This window comes from Lethenteron reissneri, chromosome 9, assembly GCF_015708825.2.
Source record: "Lethenteron reissneri isolate LAM-NWPU_2019-01 chromosome 9, ASM1570882v1, whole genome shotgun sequence".
Taxonomy (NCBI): Eukaryota; Metazoa; Chordata; class Hyperoartia; order Petromyzontiformes; family Petromyzontidae; genus Lethenteron; species Lethenteron reissneri.
In genome coordinates this window covers 8,048,656-8,065,921 of record NC_083787.1, presented here as the reverse complement: position 1 = coordinate 8,065,921, position 17,266 = coordinate 8,048,656, and the positions used below count along the sequence as shown (strand labels likewise).

Sequence of the window (17,266 nt, the reverse complement as noted above, 5' to 3'; positions counted from 1 at the left end):
GACCATCAAACTGCCACGTGTGACATTTGGCTACACTGCTTGCCCCCCCCCTCCCTCATTGCTGATACCATAAAGGCCACAGCTGACAGCAACATCATTGACGTAGCCATAACAAGACGTTGCTCGCACCCTGCAGCTGCCCGGTGGCACAATTAGCGAAACACCCGCGCGGTGCACTCGGCTCGGCTCTCTCGCGGTGCGCTCACGTTGACTCGCCTCCCCCTCGCCCCCCGCCCCCCCCGCCCCCCCCGCCCCCCCGCCCCCCCCCCCCGCCCCCCCGCCCTCCGTGCGCGTGTCCAACGTTTCAGCCCTCCGCCGCTCGAGGCACTTTGCATTCGATGAGGCAACGCCTGCGAAAGTCCATCCCGACTTTTGTTTCTCTCTCTCTCTCTCTCGAAACCAGCCGGTTCTCGTCACCTTCGCTGTAGCAGCCTTGCACCCCTTTGGTTGAACAATCGTACACAAAAAAAGTGTTATGTTAATAAACGCATAGGGTTTGATGAAACAAAGTAGTTACTCACGTGCCCGTGCACGATTTGTATATTTTCGATGATCTAGCTTTGTAAAACAAAAAAATCCGGGCCATGTCTCGCATCCCCCGACAGGCAGAGGTCGCAAACGGGTTTTGATTATTTACCCGTACCTGTACCCGGCCGCACCAGGGTCGCAAATGGGTACCCTTATCCATACCCGGCCGGGTACGGGTACTCGTTCCCTACCCGTACCCTACCCGAAATGAGTGACAAACGGTTACTCACCAGTGACTCACGGCCTACCCGTACCCGTACCCGGCCAGGTACGGGTAGCCGGGTATCGGGTAGGGTACGGGTATCGGGTACCCGATTGCGACCTCTGCCGACAGGGCATCTCGTACCCCCAGGGAAGGGGGGGGGGGGTGCACCCCAGGTTAAGAATAAGAACCACACTGATCTACACGTTGCGTTTCCTTGCCCCTCAGGTGACGCGCGGCAGTTCTCGCGGCGACAATGAAGACTTTTGCTCGGAGACAGTCTCCGAAATTGGGGATACTCATTTCATGACTTATCACAAACGGGTAACCGATTTTATCGATCCTGGAAGGATGATGAACTGAGTCAAGCCTCCAACTGCGGTATCGACTTACCGCTGTATGTCGAATGCTCTGCCACGGAGCCACCTGGGCAGACGGCATGTTTATCCGTGTGGATATTGTCATTGTGCGGGCTGATTTAATTATTTCCTAATAATAATACATTACTGATGAATAATCTATCACGAAGAGGCAACACACTCGTCAATAACGCTGCCCTTAACAGGACAAATTATAAAATAGGGGATAATTTGGGCAACGGCCTTTCTTGTTAACAGCATAGAGATCGATGATGAAGGCACACTGTACGATGCGTCGTCTCTTCTGTCATCTTTCCTCTTCAGGGCAGCGTTATTGACGAATACGTTTAGCTTTTATTTGTGCACCGCTGCAAATGTAGTAGCGCAGTTTAAAAAAGAAAAAAAAACTCCAATAAATAACAATCCTTCATTCAACCAACCTTTCTCTGGGTTTTCAATACCTCTTAAACCGCAAGCTTGCTTTCAAAGGGTCCCTGGGTTTAGGTAGCAAACATGTGAGTCACATGACCACGGCCACCCTGGAAAAAAAATTCAATGAATCACAGAGCCAACTTGGACACCGGGAGAGACAACCTGTCAACGTCAAAGCGGTAATGTTTATACAATGTATACTTCCACCTGCTATGAAGAAGGAATATCTGCCCAAAACGCCCCCCTGTTAAATACATATATTTCCTTTCAAGGCAGTGTTACTTACGAATGCATGGAATTTTCAATTATGCGTTAATGAGCAAGATAGGTTGATTTGATTTGATTTTTTTTTTACATTTCAACGAGAGGCGACAGATACCCCGCCGAATTGATGCGACAGTCGTCCGCTGGATTTTTGAACCGCAAAAAAAAAAACACCACCGACGCAGCGTGGCGGTGCGGACGGTGAGCTCGCTCAACGCTGGGCCATGTCCAGCCACGCATTACAGGAGATTGTCCGGGACACACAGAGGTATTGGCGAGCTATTCCTGAATCTGACGCGCAGCCATTCGGTCAACGTACCTTTCCTGTTCTCAAAATGAGCCGGGCGGCCACACACATTGTGCTCAAAGTTGTTTTATGGGTTCTAATGCAGAATTGTATCTGATGTTTGGTTTGTAAGGTTGAGTTACTTTGAACGTAATTTGATGCTGTGTTCATTCTCATGCCTCACTTTATCTGCTCTGATCCCTGGCCTGTGACCTCCAGCCCCTTTTGTAAAATGGGATCGTTGATATTCCGAGCCAGGGAGAAGCCGAGACAAGCTTCTGACCCGTGTCAGCACCTTGTAAGCGAGTGCACGTTGGGAAATTGAGAAAACAATATTTGTGATACAAGCAGCACCTGCACGTATTGGTATTTTGATCGTTTTGGTCACACAACGAAGGCACGGGAGTTTTGCTTGGGGGGTGGGGTGGGGGGAATATATATACCAAGCGGAAAAATGATGGGGCCAGAGGCTCTAACACAAAGAAAAGCCTTTGTGATACCAAGGATCTTGCTGTGAAAAAAAATAAAATAAAAAATAATTCTCATCCCTAACCTGTGCTTCTCTACGGCAGACGCCACAATGCTCATTGTGTCATCTTTCACGAGGGGCCATCGAGTTGGTTTTTTTTCACTGCTGAATGGACCGGAGATCATATACGATAGTCTACTACGGCTCCATACTGATGGACCAAGTGGTAAAAGAATCACGCTTTGAGTGTATTTATTATTGATATTTAAATGTGTTTTGTTTTAATCAGAGATAAATGCCAATCACAGTTTGTGATTGACTAGGGATGCGAGTTAAAATCACATTTCGAGGGACTCGTTCCCACATCATTCCTCACGCTTCAATTATTGTTATGTTATCTATTTGGGGTATCAACCAGTGGTGAAACTTCCACATTTCTAAGGCATGAGCCAGGACAGTCAACTAACTTTTTAAATCCTTTATATTAAGTTCACTTGCTTGCTTGCTTGCGCGCTTACGACCGTGCAAATCTTTCAGTCGTTTTTTAACCCACTTCCCGTGATCCAATCGAGCTGACATTTTGCACACAGACTCGTTGTGCGTGACAATTTATTTTCGTGAAATTTTTTGTTCCAAAATGTTACACTTTTTAGGATTTTTTTTTATATTTAATTACCAATTGCTTAATGGTGACAGGCAATCATCTGACCCATAGGTGGCAGCCATCTCAAGCCAGAGGACGAGAGGACTTTAGCCGCCACGCATATAAAGGATTTATAGTGAAAAACTTTGTTTTTACGGGTTAATTTTTTTATGAAGCAGTGCTCCATTCATCACCGCAGTGGCGATGATAGGCCACATCGAGTGGCCACGGACGATCCAAACTCCTCGCCTGACGATGGTGCGTCCCGCCACGCGACGAGGACGACTTTCGCATCACCCACGTGTCGTCGACACCCCGATTGCCATTCGCGGACGAACGCGTGTTTAAAATTAAATACGAGCAACGATTGAAAATTGCAAGCAATAAGCGGGACATCTCTGCAGGGTAATCCCCAGTAAGCGGAGAGGTATGTGTGCTGGCTCATTGCTGTCATGTTTAATTTCGTCTTGCCAAGGAGCGATTGGACATTCTATCGCTGAGAGCTTGAGTGTGTGCATCGCGTTACACCTGCCCAGAGGACAGCTGTAGGGGCTCGTGTTGAATCTTGATTGCTTGTGTTGTACATCTTAGGTTGCTTGGCTATCACATGATGAAGCCTGACAATGTGATTATATTATTGTTGTTGTTATCGCTGGGCTTCGCTTAACCACGTGCAAACCCCATTGAGATTCATTACCACAATGGAAATCTGGTTACGTCGGAGCAGTTATTATTGCAGCAATTACTGGCGCTGCCGTTGTTTTTGCGTAATTTGTTTAACGTCGGCGCAAGTTATTAGGATTGTTTAAATAATAATGGCCGTCTCGGAAGACGGTGAGCAGGGGCAGTGCCCAAAGGAATGAGACAACTCTGGAAGAATTTCGTGCAATTTTTTTTCTGGACTCTGGTAAATGTCACTTTTGTGGTCCAATAATGTTGGCGGATGGCTCTTGTCTATAACACCGGCCAAAGCAACCGGGCATTTGTTCGATGGATATTGTCTACCTTGGCCACATCCTGCTGATGAAATGTAGAGAAGTTGAAAGCAGTTTTAAGTGAAAACGCCTATTCAAATTGGCCAAACAACTCCGTGTTAAAACTCTTCTCATAACCATCTTGAGACCCCCCGATACTTTTTTGTATGTCTTTTCTCCCTCCTTGCATCCGTCCACTCGAATAAACGTCCCCTGTAACTTCTAGATTTGAAGCTTTCGTGACTGCAAGGATTCATATTCTTAGGTTTTTTCGGTAAAGTCACGTAGGTAAAAATTTTAAATTAAAACGAATACTTCACTTGATACAGCTATCGTGCTGTGACGGTTCCAGCTGAAGACGGAAGCTTGTGTTGCCTCCGAAATGTCGTGATCTTTATTTTATTTTTTATTAATTTTAATTTTAATTTTTTACCTACGTGACTTTACCGAAAAAACCTAAGAATATGTCCCCTGTAACATCAAGCAGTCCCCCCTCCATAACCTCTTTTCGTTCCTCTCTCAAAGCCTCACATCTTCTCCATTGTCCATTCCCTTTCGCTTCTCTCGCACCTCCACTTCGTGCCGTCCCTCCTCTCTCGCCCTTTCGCGACGCCCACGTGACCTGTGTTACAGTCGCTCATCCCTCGGCCCTTGCACTGCCCTTGCCATTTAAATGACTCACAATTTGTACGAACCCTTTTTAAGACCGTGCAAAGCGCCGTGAACTAAGGCTCTCTATAAATGTAATATAAGATAAATGACATTTAAATTATCTTTCTGCAAAAAAAAACACTGGTCTGGTAGGGCCCTTGGCCAATGGACGTGAATATATATATTTTGCTGACAAAACCAGACACCTACCACATGCACCTATTTATATATTTTATAACTTCTTTACGTCATGTTTTAAAGAACTATATATTTTTTAGGCAATTGCTCAGATGCGAAATGACGGTGAATCACACCCGAGAAGCCTGTCCCTTGGAATGTTTCTGTGGGCACAGCCAAGGTTGGAGAGCTCACAAGAGAGGGTGAGTGGGCTCACCTACACGAGGAGACGAAACGGTGATCGGTAAAGCTGTCATTGCAGTGAGCGTCTACTCGAGTTCACCATCAGCAAAGACGTTAAAGTATTGGATATGCACGAGTGAACACGTGTGGGTGAACACACTCGGGTGAACACGTATGGGTGAATATGTACGGATGAACACGTGTGGGTGAACATGCTCAGGTGATTCGAACCTCGTTGAACTGGAAGCAGAAATAGTAGAAAATAAACAGTTGGACTCGGGGAGATAAGCAGACATTAAGACAACTCGATGATTTTAAATAGTGGAAACTTTTTCACTCACTGATCTATAAAATAACGCTCGGAATTATGTAGGGAGAGAGAGAGAGAGAGGAGCAACACCGAGGGTTTTCCAGAGGTCAGGATATTGCTCCAAATGTGCAGTTAATCATTAGGAATGGATGGGGTGAATGCTTCCAAGTTCCAAACACTGCATCACACATTGAGCTTCCTGCTCAGACAGCTCTTGCACATCAATTAATTCCCGTTATAAAAAAAATATGTAACCTGTAGCTTTCTGTCCTCTCTGCCAGAAATAGTTGGCAAAGTGGTGACGCACGGGCTAATTCGTTATTAGTAGGAGAGGGGGCAAGAGGTTAAACGAAGACCGATGAAGCTATAGATGTGTTCCTTTCCAAAATATTTCATCCCCAGCATCATGATCGTCGGTCGTGGTTCATGCACTGCTAGATGAAGGCTCCCCACGCTGTCTATGAACCCCGCGATCTTGCGATGCCACAGTCCTCGCTCCTGCACACGAACCAGAGGTCGCAAACGGGTTTTGATTCCTTACCCGTACCCGGCCGCACCAGGGTCGCAAATGGGTACCCGTACCCGTACCCGGCCGGGTACGAGTAGCCGTTCCCTACCTGTACCCGTACCCTACCCGAAATGAGTGACAAACGGCTACTCACCAGTGACTCACGGCCTACCCGTACCCGTACCCGGCCGCACCAGGGTCGCAAACGTGTACCCGTACCCGTACCCGGCTGGGTACAGGTAGCCGGGTATCGGGTAGGGTACACGAACTTATCTTACTGCTCCATCACCACAGTGGCGATCCTCTTGGGTGTACTCTCTCCTTTGGCTGCAATCCTATCCCCAGTCAGTCTGGTGGCTCTTATCATCCTAATTCATGCTTGAGAATTATCCTTGACAACCAACACACTCTACCAAACCCCGATTGGTTAATTTCATTTATTCATTGTAACAATAATAATATGTATTTTGAACACATTGTTCCAAATTGCATCTACCATTCAAGTTGAACGATCGAAAAGCCACAGGATGATGCCAGGGCCGCCCAGAGGATCACGGAGGCCTGGGACAGAAGGCCTCATGGGGCGCCGTTATTCTGTCATCCACAGGCTTGTTGCGGGGTTCCTCTTTCGCGTGAGGCCCCGGGGCAAATTTCCCCTTTCGTCCCCTACTCTGGACAACCTTGCAAGAAACCATCACAGAACTGCTTACAGAGGTTGATCATCGGCCTGATAAAATAGGTAGCACAACCTTGGCACACGCCTTATTTAGAATTTTTTGTGTCTGTCCAATTTTTTTTACCAATTTCGCACTGTTGGCGCTATGTCAAAAGATGAAGGATACGTTTGGAACTCTGTCAGAGCAGTGCATCACCCCCGTTTTCGAGAACAGTCTGTGGAAGGAGGTTTCACAGAACTACTTCTGAGATCGCCTTTCAAGCGATCTCGTTTTCAGACACTAGGTGGCACGCTTTCCCACATGCCACGCCGTGGGGAACGTTCATCACGTGGCAGTCAAATAGGTATACGTACAGTATTTAATTCTCAGAACTTGAGTCCAGCCAAATAAAGTGCAACACGAAATCTAAGAGGACGGGGGTTTTTCACCTGTACTCATTTGTGACCGGGCTGAAAATATTAACATTCCTTTAACATTTAAACAGTTGTTTACTTTCTTACTAGGAGGTGGCATGAGTCAATATACGTGAAACAAACCCTCTATTTTTTAGTGATTGTGTGCAGTATTTGGTCACTGAGTTGAGACCATAAATGTCACGACACTTGTACATTCAGCTTGACCATAGCTCTCCAATGTGTTTTCGGGTTGTCATGCATATCGGCATGTTCGCTGTTTAGATCCACGGCGGTTCGCAAGGTCACGGGGACAGGTCCAAGTGGTAGGTATGGGTTGACTGACTGAAATGACCGGCAGATGCACCACCTGTGCTGCTGGGCGACATTGGGTGGTGGTGCCGTGTCACACACCACACAAACAACCGCCATTCGCCACTAAGTGTCGGTAACGTCACCACGGCGCTTGTGCCAGGTTAAGTGCATTTTAAGGCCACGTGAAGTGTCGAAAGCCCGCTGGAAGGAGGTCACGGGACAGACCCAGGTGACATGGGTTGACTGACTGAGATGACCGGCAGATGCACCACCTGTGCTGCTGGGCGACATTGGGTGGTGGTGCCGTGTCACACACCACACAAACAACCGCCATTCGCCACTAAGTGTCGGTAACGTCACCACGGCGCTTGTGCCAGGTTAAGTGCACTTTAAGGCCACGTGAAGTGTCGAAAGCCCGCTGGAAGGAGGTCACGGGACAGACCCAGGTGACATGGGTTGACTGACTGAGATGACTGGCAGATGCACCACCTGTGCTGCTGGGCGACATTGGGTGATGGTGCCGTGTCACACACCACACAAACAACCGCCATTCGCCACTAAGTGTCGGTAACGTCACCACGGCGCTTGTGCCAGGTTAAGTGCACTTTAAGGCCACGTGAAGTGTCGAAAGCCCGCTGGAAGGAGGTCACGGGACAGACCCAGGTGACATGGGTTGACTGACTGAGATGACTGGCAGATGCACCACCTGTGCTGCTGGGCGACATTGGGTGGTGGTGCCGTGTCACACACCACACAAACAACCGCCATTCGCCACTAAGTGTCGGTAACGTCACCACGGCGCTTGTGCCAGGTTAAGTGCACTTTAAGGCCACGTGAAGTGTCGAAAGCCCGCTGGAAGGAGGTCACGGGACAGACCCAGGTGACATGGGTTGACTGACTGAGATGACTGGCAGATGCACCACCTGTGCTGCTGGGCGACATTGGGTGGTGGCGCCGTGCCACACGCCAAACAAACAACCGCCATTCGCCACTAAGTGGCAGTGACGTCACCAAGGCGCTTGTGCCAGGTTAAGTGCACTTTAAGGCCACGTGAAGTGTCGAAAGCACGCTGGAAGGAGGTCACGGGACAGACCCAGGTGACATGGGTTGACTGACTGAGATGACTGGCAGATGCACCAGCTGCACCCTCTACTGTGCCAACTTGCTGTATTTTATCCGCCCGGCACTCTGCTCGTTATTGTGAGCGTCGCTTCTCTGGACTGAGTTGTTGCTGGAGGGCGAATGCCTCCAACTGCCCAGTATCAGCGTCCTTCACGAGCATCCTCCATATAGGCCGATACCGCTGGTACCAATCATCGGCAAGTCCACTCAGCTTCACATCCTCTTGTACCATATCACTCCATCTCTTCTCTAGCCCGTGCCCTGCCCGTTTAGCCCCCTATATCCGGCCGAACAAAAGCTGTTAGGGGCATGGGGTGGCTGGGCATGCGGGCTACATGACCCAGCCAACCACACAAACACACACACGTGCAACAACAACATAGCCACGCGCTATTAAGAAGTGAGGACATAACCATGGTAATTGTGCCAGGCCAAGTGTACTTTGAGGCCATGGAGATTGGTGAAGGCTTGCTTGTAAAGTGTTGTGAGTGACCAGACCAGTCACCGACAGATGAGTTGCAATCCCCACTATGCAAACACGACAACAGCTGCCACTAGTGCCATAAATGGTACAATTTTGAGGCCAACGCAATATACACACGGACTCACATCCACCATACGGCACAGTATTATGCAATAAAAAGGTTTGCTGGCTGTCTGGCACGCAGGCAGGCAGGCAGGAAAGTGCGCGGTGGTGACGTCACCACGCACATCTGTGTGATGACGTCAACCGCATCCCACAGCACCGAGACGGGTTCGTACATCGCTGCTGACGTCACGCCCCCCCCCCTCTTCACCCCGTCTGTGTGTCCCACGCCAATGCGAGGTCAGTGCCAGTAGATACCTCAAACATATTTGACTGAACGTGCACATAGTCATAATATTATCTTGTTCCCACATTCAATTAAATTAGCTTTTTTGTGTTTATAATTAAATAGCAATTCCAGCATCATAACTCAATGAGTAATACATATCTCAGATGCAGTGTCTTTGATTAAGTTTGTCAATCTTTACCTTGCAGCGGTTTGGCACGAAGATATGAGCCAATTTTGTTATGCAATTGTTTCTAAGGACAGAATAGACATTTATGTTGGTGTTCTTTGGGAATTTGATGATGAGGCCTTTATTCGCAATGTATTTTTGTTATGGATAAACAACAGGTAGAGTGGTAGCAAGCACACTAAGCTCTGAAGCTGGTGGCAATAGCGATAGAAGAGTGATACGGGGGTGACCGCCTGCCGCAACTGGGCGAGTGACTGGATTCATACTCTTAGGTTTTTTCGGTAAAGTCACGTAGGTAAAAAATTTAAGTTAATAAAAGTAAAATAAAACAAATTAAAAAATTCACGACGTTTCGGAAGCAACACAAGCCTCCGTCTTCAGGTGGAACCGTCACAGCCACGACAGCTGTATCAAGTAAATGAGAGATCACAAGAAATACCACCCCGTATATATACAGGGTACTTGATACAGCTGTCGTGGCTTTGACGGTTCCTCCTGAAGACGGAGGCTTGTGTTGCTTCCGAAACGTCGTGAATTTTTTAATTTGTTTTATTTTACTTTTATTAATTATTATTTTTACCTATGCGACTTTACCGAAAAAACCTAAGAGTATGAATCCTTGCAGTCACGAAAGTTTCAAATCTAGAGTGACTGGATTTGGCTGTGGTTAAGAGGTTCAACTTGTTGCTTTGGCTGGTTGCTTGTTTAGATTAAACATTTCTATTTTCACATCTCAATCATAAATTTGCACTAATTGCAGGCATTCCTTTTTTATATATAAATAAAATATTTCAATTATATTTCACATGGGCCTAGGGGCAGATATTATTAATGGGGGAAATGTTTGGCAACTGCAGCAGGTTACTTATACAAACACGCCTTAACATATCACAGCCTATCCCTTGTGTTGTATAACCACGTAAACAGCATTGTAAAATGTATTTGTAATGTTCTTGTTTGCTATTTGCATGCTCTTTGCAATAAGTCACATTTCAACTTTTTAAATATTTGATTTATGAAGTTGCGTTTGTCCTACAGTTCAAATGTATTCGTTCAAATAGCAATGATGCACCAGCCTGGTGTCTCAGTGGTGGAGTGAGCGGCTCTCAATGGAAAGGTTGCGAGTTCAACTCCTGTTTGAGGATTGACTCAGCTCATCATCCCTCTGGGGTAAATAAAATAGGTACCACTTTGTGGAGGAACTCAACAAAGGTTAGCCCCGTGTAATAGATTCATCCCTGTTATAGGAAGGAAGACTTTCCACTGCTGCCTTTCAACAGGAGATGAGTGTCACCTCGATGTCCATTTGAACAGGAGCAATAGAATAACCCCATGGGACTGTTGGCCAGTTGAAGGTGTGGATGCTGAATCAGCATCGGCCGCTCCATTCTCTTAAAATGCCTTCATGACTACGTTGGTGTCTCTGTCTCAATTCACATCGAGATGACCTTTAGAACCTCCAAAAGTCGAGATTGAAGATCCACCACGGACTTTGGCGTCAATCGCAAGCAACGATTCTACCAGAATGAAGTTTACTAAATCGCAAATGTGAAATGAAAGTCCCTGGCTGTGCGTTCAAACCGGGATTCGATGGCCCTGAGCCCTTCCTGAAAACTCTGCTTTTGCGAAGGATGACTACCGTTTGGCCTCCGGCAAAGTGATACGCAATTTTATTAGTCATTGAGGGATGAAGGGATTTAAATTCGGAACCATACGACTGTGAGTCAGAGAGTTTGACACGATGCCACCTGGTGAAGGAAAGAGGAAAAAAAAACGTTGGCACAATCAGAATCAGAATCCTTATTGTTACAATCACAGTCATGTCTCGTTGGCGAGATGTTAACTACCTCGCCTGGTCATGGGTTTGATCCCGACCTTGATGTCTGCTGTATATATTTTGAGTTTGCATGTTCTCCCCGCTTATTTTTTATCCGGGTCCTCCGTGTTTTCCCTCCACATTTAGAGACACGCGTTTCGAGTATTTGGCTGCTATAAATGTCCACGTGATAAGCCACTTTATTAAGCTGTCATTTGTGGCCGCTTCTGAAATAGAGCGATGCAGGTCAGTGGGCCTTAGCTAGCAATGTAAAAAGAGTTTAGTTTTAGTATTAGCGACGTTATTATTGTTATTGTTACTTTGAGCATTAATACCTGGCATGGGTCATGGGTAATTGAAATATAATTTCAATGATAAATTGGTTTTACGTGTGTCACAATGTTTCACTCTGTAGCAAGGCAATACAAATCATGGTTGTTATATTTTTTAATTAAAACTACTGGTAATTAATTATTGAACAATCCCCCCCCCCACCCACCATGGTGTAAGGCCACCCTTACGTTATATAATTGTTGTTATTGTTAATGATTATCGCGGTAGATGGATGTGGGCGACAGGATGAATGGCTGCTATTGTACGCAGTAGAGAGCTTTACATCAGCGAAGTAACTCCACGGGAAAGCGTTTGGCTCTTCTTTCTGATGAAAGAACAACAGCTGTCAGCAACACACTGTCTTCAAACATAAAACAATGTGAATGCGTCACTTTTTAAGGCAGTGCAATGGCAACATGAGTGTTTTTGATTGTGTGTATTCTTGACTACCGTTGACCTTGCTGAGCATTTCAGGGGGGTGGGGGGGATAGAGTAAACAACTTGGAAGCAAGTGCTGTCGATGTCATCAGAAAGAGAAGGTTGTGATCGGTGGGTTTCTGAGACTCCTAAAGCCAGATCGTGGGACATTCTCGGGTCACACTTTAAAGGTCATTTGTCAGCTGTGCTTCAGTTGAGTTTTTTTTTTAAAGAAGAAAGGAAGCAATGGTGAGTGGCGGTGGTGGCGGTGGCATTGTCAATACTGGCAGTGATGAGTTCTCCTCCCTTGATGTACTGGCTTGGCAGCTTGTTATTTCTGTGTCACCGTGACGTGATACAAATTTGTACGACTGGACACCGTTCCTGGTCATATATTTGCAGTTGCTTGTACAATGGCTGCTTTCAAAACCGCATTCCTTCAACATCACAAACCAATTTTTGGCTTTTGAAGTTACATGAAACAAGCAGTTCCGTACGCACGCATTCATAATGCGAGTTATGTTTAATACAGAGCAAACTAATGAGAGGCAATTGTCAATGACGTGTTCGGGAATGCATGAGGAAGGCTACACACAGTCTTGTCGCGGTAATCTTCATTAAAATTCACGGCCAAGGTGCGGTAAAAAAAAGACACAAATTCATGGAAATGTCACAACGGAATTAGGCGGAGGAGGAGGAGGGGGGGGGGGCAAGAAGGCCGTGCCCCCTCGTCCCTCATGTACTGCATAGAAAAAGAAAACGCGGTGCCTCCTTTGTGGCGGTGTGTGTGTGTCTGGGTGTCGTGGGATGCGGTAGTGTAGTGGTTAGCGCGTTGCGCTATGAACCCCGCGACCTGGGTTCGATTCCCGCTCACGGCCAACACTGGTGACGATTATCTGAACCGGTCCTGGGGCTCCCCTAGGTCGACTCAGCCTCAAATGAGTACCTGGTGCGGTGTGTGAACATCGCCACTGGGGAGACAAAGGCGGTCGGGCGTGGTGCTGGCCACACCCACCCCCTCGTGTACCGTTTCGGCCTTCATAGGCGCTCGCTAACAGCACTTGCTCCCTACAGCCTTTAAGGCTATACGGGGGATCTTTGTCTTTGTCTGGGGGTGCTCTCCGTGTTACGATCCGTCTGTCTGTCTGTCCGCATGTGCGTGTCTCTGGGTGTGCGATTAATTATCTGAACCGGTCATGGGCCTCATATGAGTCACTGGTGCGGTGTGTAAACATCGCCACTGGGGAGACAAAGGCGGCCGGGTGTGGTTCTGCCCCCCCCCGCCCCACAGCACTTGCCCCGGTAGTCTGTTAAGGCTATACGGGGGATCTTTGTCTCTCGGTGTGCACTATGCTACGATCCCTTTGTGTGTCCGTGTGTGCGTGTCTTTGTCTCTGTGCTACCATCCCGTGTCTTTGTCTCTGTGCTACCATCCCCGGCTATTGGTCAGTGGGAAATAGCTTCTGAAGCTGCCGAGACCTCCTTTTGGTTTACTCAGCACCATGTGGGCATTGGTCCGTGCTGGTTTTATAAATGCAATGTAGAGCATGGTCGGAATGCTCACGATTTCGTCAGAGCTGAGCCGAAATCAAGCCGTACGACCCTCGCCTCACAAGACGTGTGACTAATGCACGAAGTTAAGCTGTTTTATTTCGAAGCCCACTGAATTGTGAGATATTTTTCAGCGGCGACTTGGCCACATATGACAACTCATGGAAGTGGCTTATGTCATCACGCGTGTGACTTTGCAGCAGCCAAATAATCTAAAACGCACGTCACGCGACCTCCTTTGCCAGTACCAAAATATGAGAATAGGTTTTCCTCTTTTTTTCTGGCAACAAAACAGCTGCGTTAAGATGTTAAAACACCAAACTGAAACCTTTTTCGGAACCAAAAAAAACGTGAGAAAGCCCACACGACCACGAGGAGAGAGGTCACGCCAACGCCAAACACACAGACGTCAGGGTTAGGATCGCACCCACAACCTCCACCATTCGAGGCGAGGGAGATAACGACACCGGTGTGACCCTCGAGGTTCGCGCAATGCGTCGTGACGCCAGTCAGCGCAACTCAAGCACCGCGTCACCGTGTCGCCTACACGCCTCTTGAACGTCGCGTGGCCCCAGCACGGGTCAGATGTACGAGTGGAAAAAGAGGGATAGGGTCCTCTCTGCTAACCCCCCTCCCCACGCCGATACGCAAATGAGGCTCCATTCTCTGAGCATGCCGTTTCCTCCATCCGCGTACCCTACTCTGGGTGGCATGCCGTGGCTGAGAAGCGATGTTTTAATTAAGCATTGTTTTACACGGAGTGTAACGTAGTCATGCTTCGGAGAGGGTGCGTGAAGCTACTTTTTTTTGGTACATTTCCCACCGCGTAGTTCTTTAGGCTGTGACCAAATCATCCGATCTTGTCAGTTGTCGGAAGCTAAGCGGGCCTGAGCCTGGACGTGGCTTGGATTGGCAACCATTAGCATGCATACCAGATATGATAGGCTGCGAGGGTATGTACTGGGCAGCAGTGGGCAGTGTTGTACAATCAATTATTGTACTGTAATTATATGCTACAGCATCTTTGCCAATCCACAGTGGCCTGCATGGCGAAGTATGGCCAAGAAAAGCCACATAAATTGCAGGGCATTGAGAGGCCCTCATCCAGCAGTGGATTAACCAAAAGGGGGGCCGCACATCTAACCTGTGCACACGGCGTCGGCGCGTGTGTGCGGTTCGTGTACTGAATATGAACAAAAAAACAACAACCAGTGAACGTTGCACTGGGCCTGTGAAAGTAAGACACGCGTTGGATCATCGGTGAGGTTATCGTGTGAAGCAATAGGCCAATACGCAAGCACCGTGCGTGGCTGTATTCCCACCAAGGGCAGGCCCTCCGCCGAAATCCTGCGATTTAATCCGAGCGGCTCAAGCCTCTGTGTTTAATTAAGTCATCTATTGACTTATCGCTTAACTATACGGCACCTGGGTGAAGGGTGCGGGCGGGAAGCTCGGTTTGATTCTAAATAACCCGAGGGATTAATTAAACTCCACTTTAATTACCAGGATAAGCCAGGCCAGATTTATATATATATATTACCACTGGTGAACCACCCCCAATGTCACGGATGGCCACAAAGTTCAAAGTTCATTTATTAGGTATAGCCCTGTGAGCCATTCGGCTCTTGAATCGGGTGCAACCGCAACAAACCAAAAACAAAAACATGAACAAGAAAACCTCTGAAAGTGACTATGTGCAAACAGAAAATCCAAGAAAAGACAGCAAAATATTATAGAAAAAATCACCGTACACCAACCCTGTGCAAATATCCCAGTAGGATGCAAGTAAAACAACAACAACAACCACAAGACAACTTAGATTAAGGCCATCAGTTTAACTCTGTACTACAACAAACATGGCCAAACCAAAACACTTTTCGAAAATCACCAAAATAAAGCCATTAAAGCAATGAAACAGTGGTCATAGAAACTGTGACCGAATTTTCACAATAAGCGACGTTAACAACATGTACTACCAAACTCTGCAGCTATAGCTGGCTGCATGAGTCACTCCACAACTGTAGGAGCATCAGTCGGAGTATCAACATTTCTTTTTTAGTTCGACACGTCATTCGGTGAGTCGCTCACCGCGCCTGCCTTGCGTCCGCGCGATGTTGGCGAGTTCAAGGGGGGTGCTGCTTGCTGCTGTCGTCCGTTGGTGGTTTCCGAGCCAGTGATGGGAAACTCCACATCGAAGTGGCTGGGATATGAACTCACGGGCTCTGTGATTGTGAGTGGAGAGCTGGAGCAGAGAACCACCTGGCCGGCATTAAAAGAAAACCGCTTTTGTCATTTTTCCCCCGAATTTCGTGCTATCGGCGTCACGTCATGCGATGAAAAGGCCATTTGGAAAATCTCGCACGGCAGTGCAATCGTCTGTGTTAGAGAACAGCCCACGGAAGCGGATATTACAGAGCTACCTCTGAGATCCCTCCGCGTGACTTCTGATCCACACACCAGTAGAGGGCAGCACTTTCCCACTCACTCTACAACACGACGGCACTTTTTTAAATCCTTTATTAAATCCTTTATATTAAGTTCACTTGCTTGCTTGCTTGCGCGCTTACGACCGTGCAAATCTTTCGGTCGCTTTTTAACCCACTTCCCGTGACCCAATCGAGCTGACATTTTGCACACAGACTCGTTGTGCGTGATAATGTATTTTGAAAACATTTCCAAAATGTTACACTTTTTAGGAAAAAAAATATATATTTAATTACCAATTGCTTAATGGTGGCAGGCAATCATCTGACCCATAGGTGGCAGCCATCTCAAGCCAGAGGACGAGAGGACTCTAGCCGCCACGCATATAAAGGATTTATAGTGAAAAACTTTGTTTTTACGGGTTAATTTTTTTTTTGAGTTAAATTCTCCAAGCTGGAATGTAGCCAAATTAAGTGCAGAACCAAACTTAAGGTGATGATTTTTGTGTGTGCGTGCAGTCATTGACGGCTGCGCTGACTCGCATTCCCCAGGGAGGGACCATCACATGTATCAATCACAACAATATTTCACGCAATTGAAAGCTTTAAAATGACCTAAAACTTAAGTCTACTTGCTGTACTCCATCCTACAAGCAACCGATCTGCCCCTGCAAGGATAATTGTTTCGCATGCTTAATGATGCCCGCGTGATCCAGGTTGATGATCCAGTACTCACTGATTCGCTGCAGTCAATCGCTCATTGCTGGTCAGTCGCCTCCTCATCACTCTTCTATCGCTACTACCAGAGTCACTGTGTTCTCTTGAAATTCACTCGTTGAGAACTCACTCCACCAAACGCACGACTGTTCCGTCTCATCCACAGCACCGTGTTCAACCGCCACACCGCGGGTCACGACAAGGCACACCAAACTCACCCAACCGCTCACCCAACCGCTCACCCAATGGCTCAACCGCTCACTCACCGCACAACGATGATGGACAGAGGCAGAGCTAGAAACTCGCCTGGGGGCGGGCGGTGGCGGTCCCAAACTGTCAAGCTTTTTAAATATGGCCATACATTAATAATACAATGTTTCATTTCTGGTAAATATCAGCAGAAAAACACCAATTTTAATGGGTCTCAAAGACGGGCAGGGGGGGGGGGTCCACCACTAGAGATAGTGCTGTTTGTTGCTGGCCGTTTGGCATTACGAGCCTTTGGACCTGTGTGC

At 47.4% G+C, this 17,266-nt stretch overlaps 1 long non-coding RNA gene across 2 annotated transcripts in view; it reads right to left on the bottom strand.

Moving 5' to 3' along the window:
- LOC133340331 (uncharacterized) overlaps positions 1–16,909 on the bottom strand; it is a 33,942-nt gene extending 17,033 nt beyond the window's left edge. The window contains exons 1-3 of one of the 2 annotated variants that reach the window (XR_009754886.1): positions 16,771–16,909; positions 15,700–15,870; positions 304–441 (exon numbers count right to left, since the gene is read on the bottom strand). This is a non-coding gene — a long non-coding RNA (uncharacterized LOC133340331). Of the gene's footprint in view, positions 1–303; positions 442–15,699; positions 15,871–16,770 lie in introns of those variants that run through there. The other variant, XR_009754885.1, reaches the window with a different exon arrangement.
- Positions 16,910–17,266: the final 357 nt, after the last annotated feature.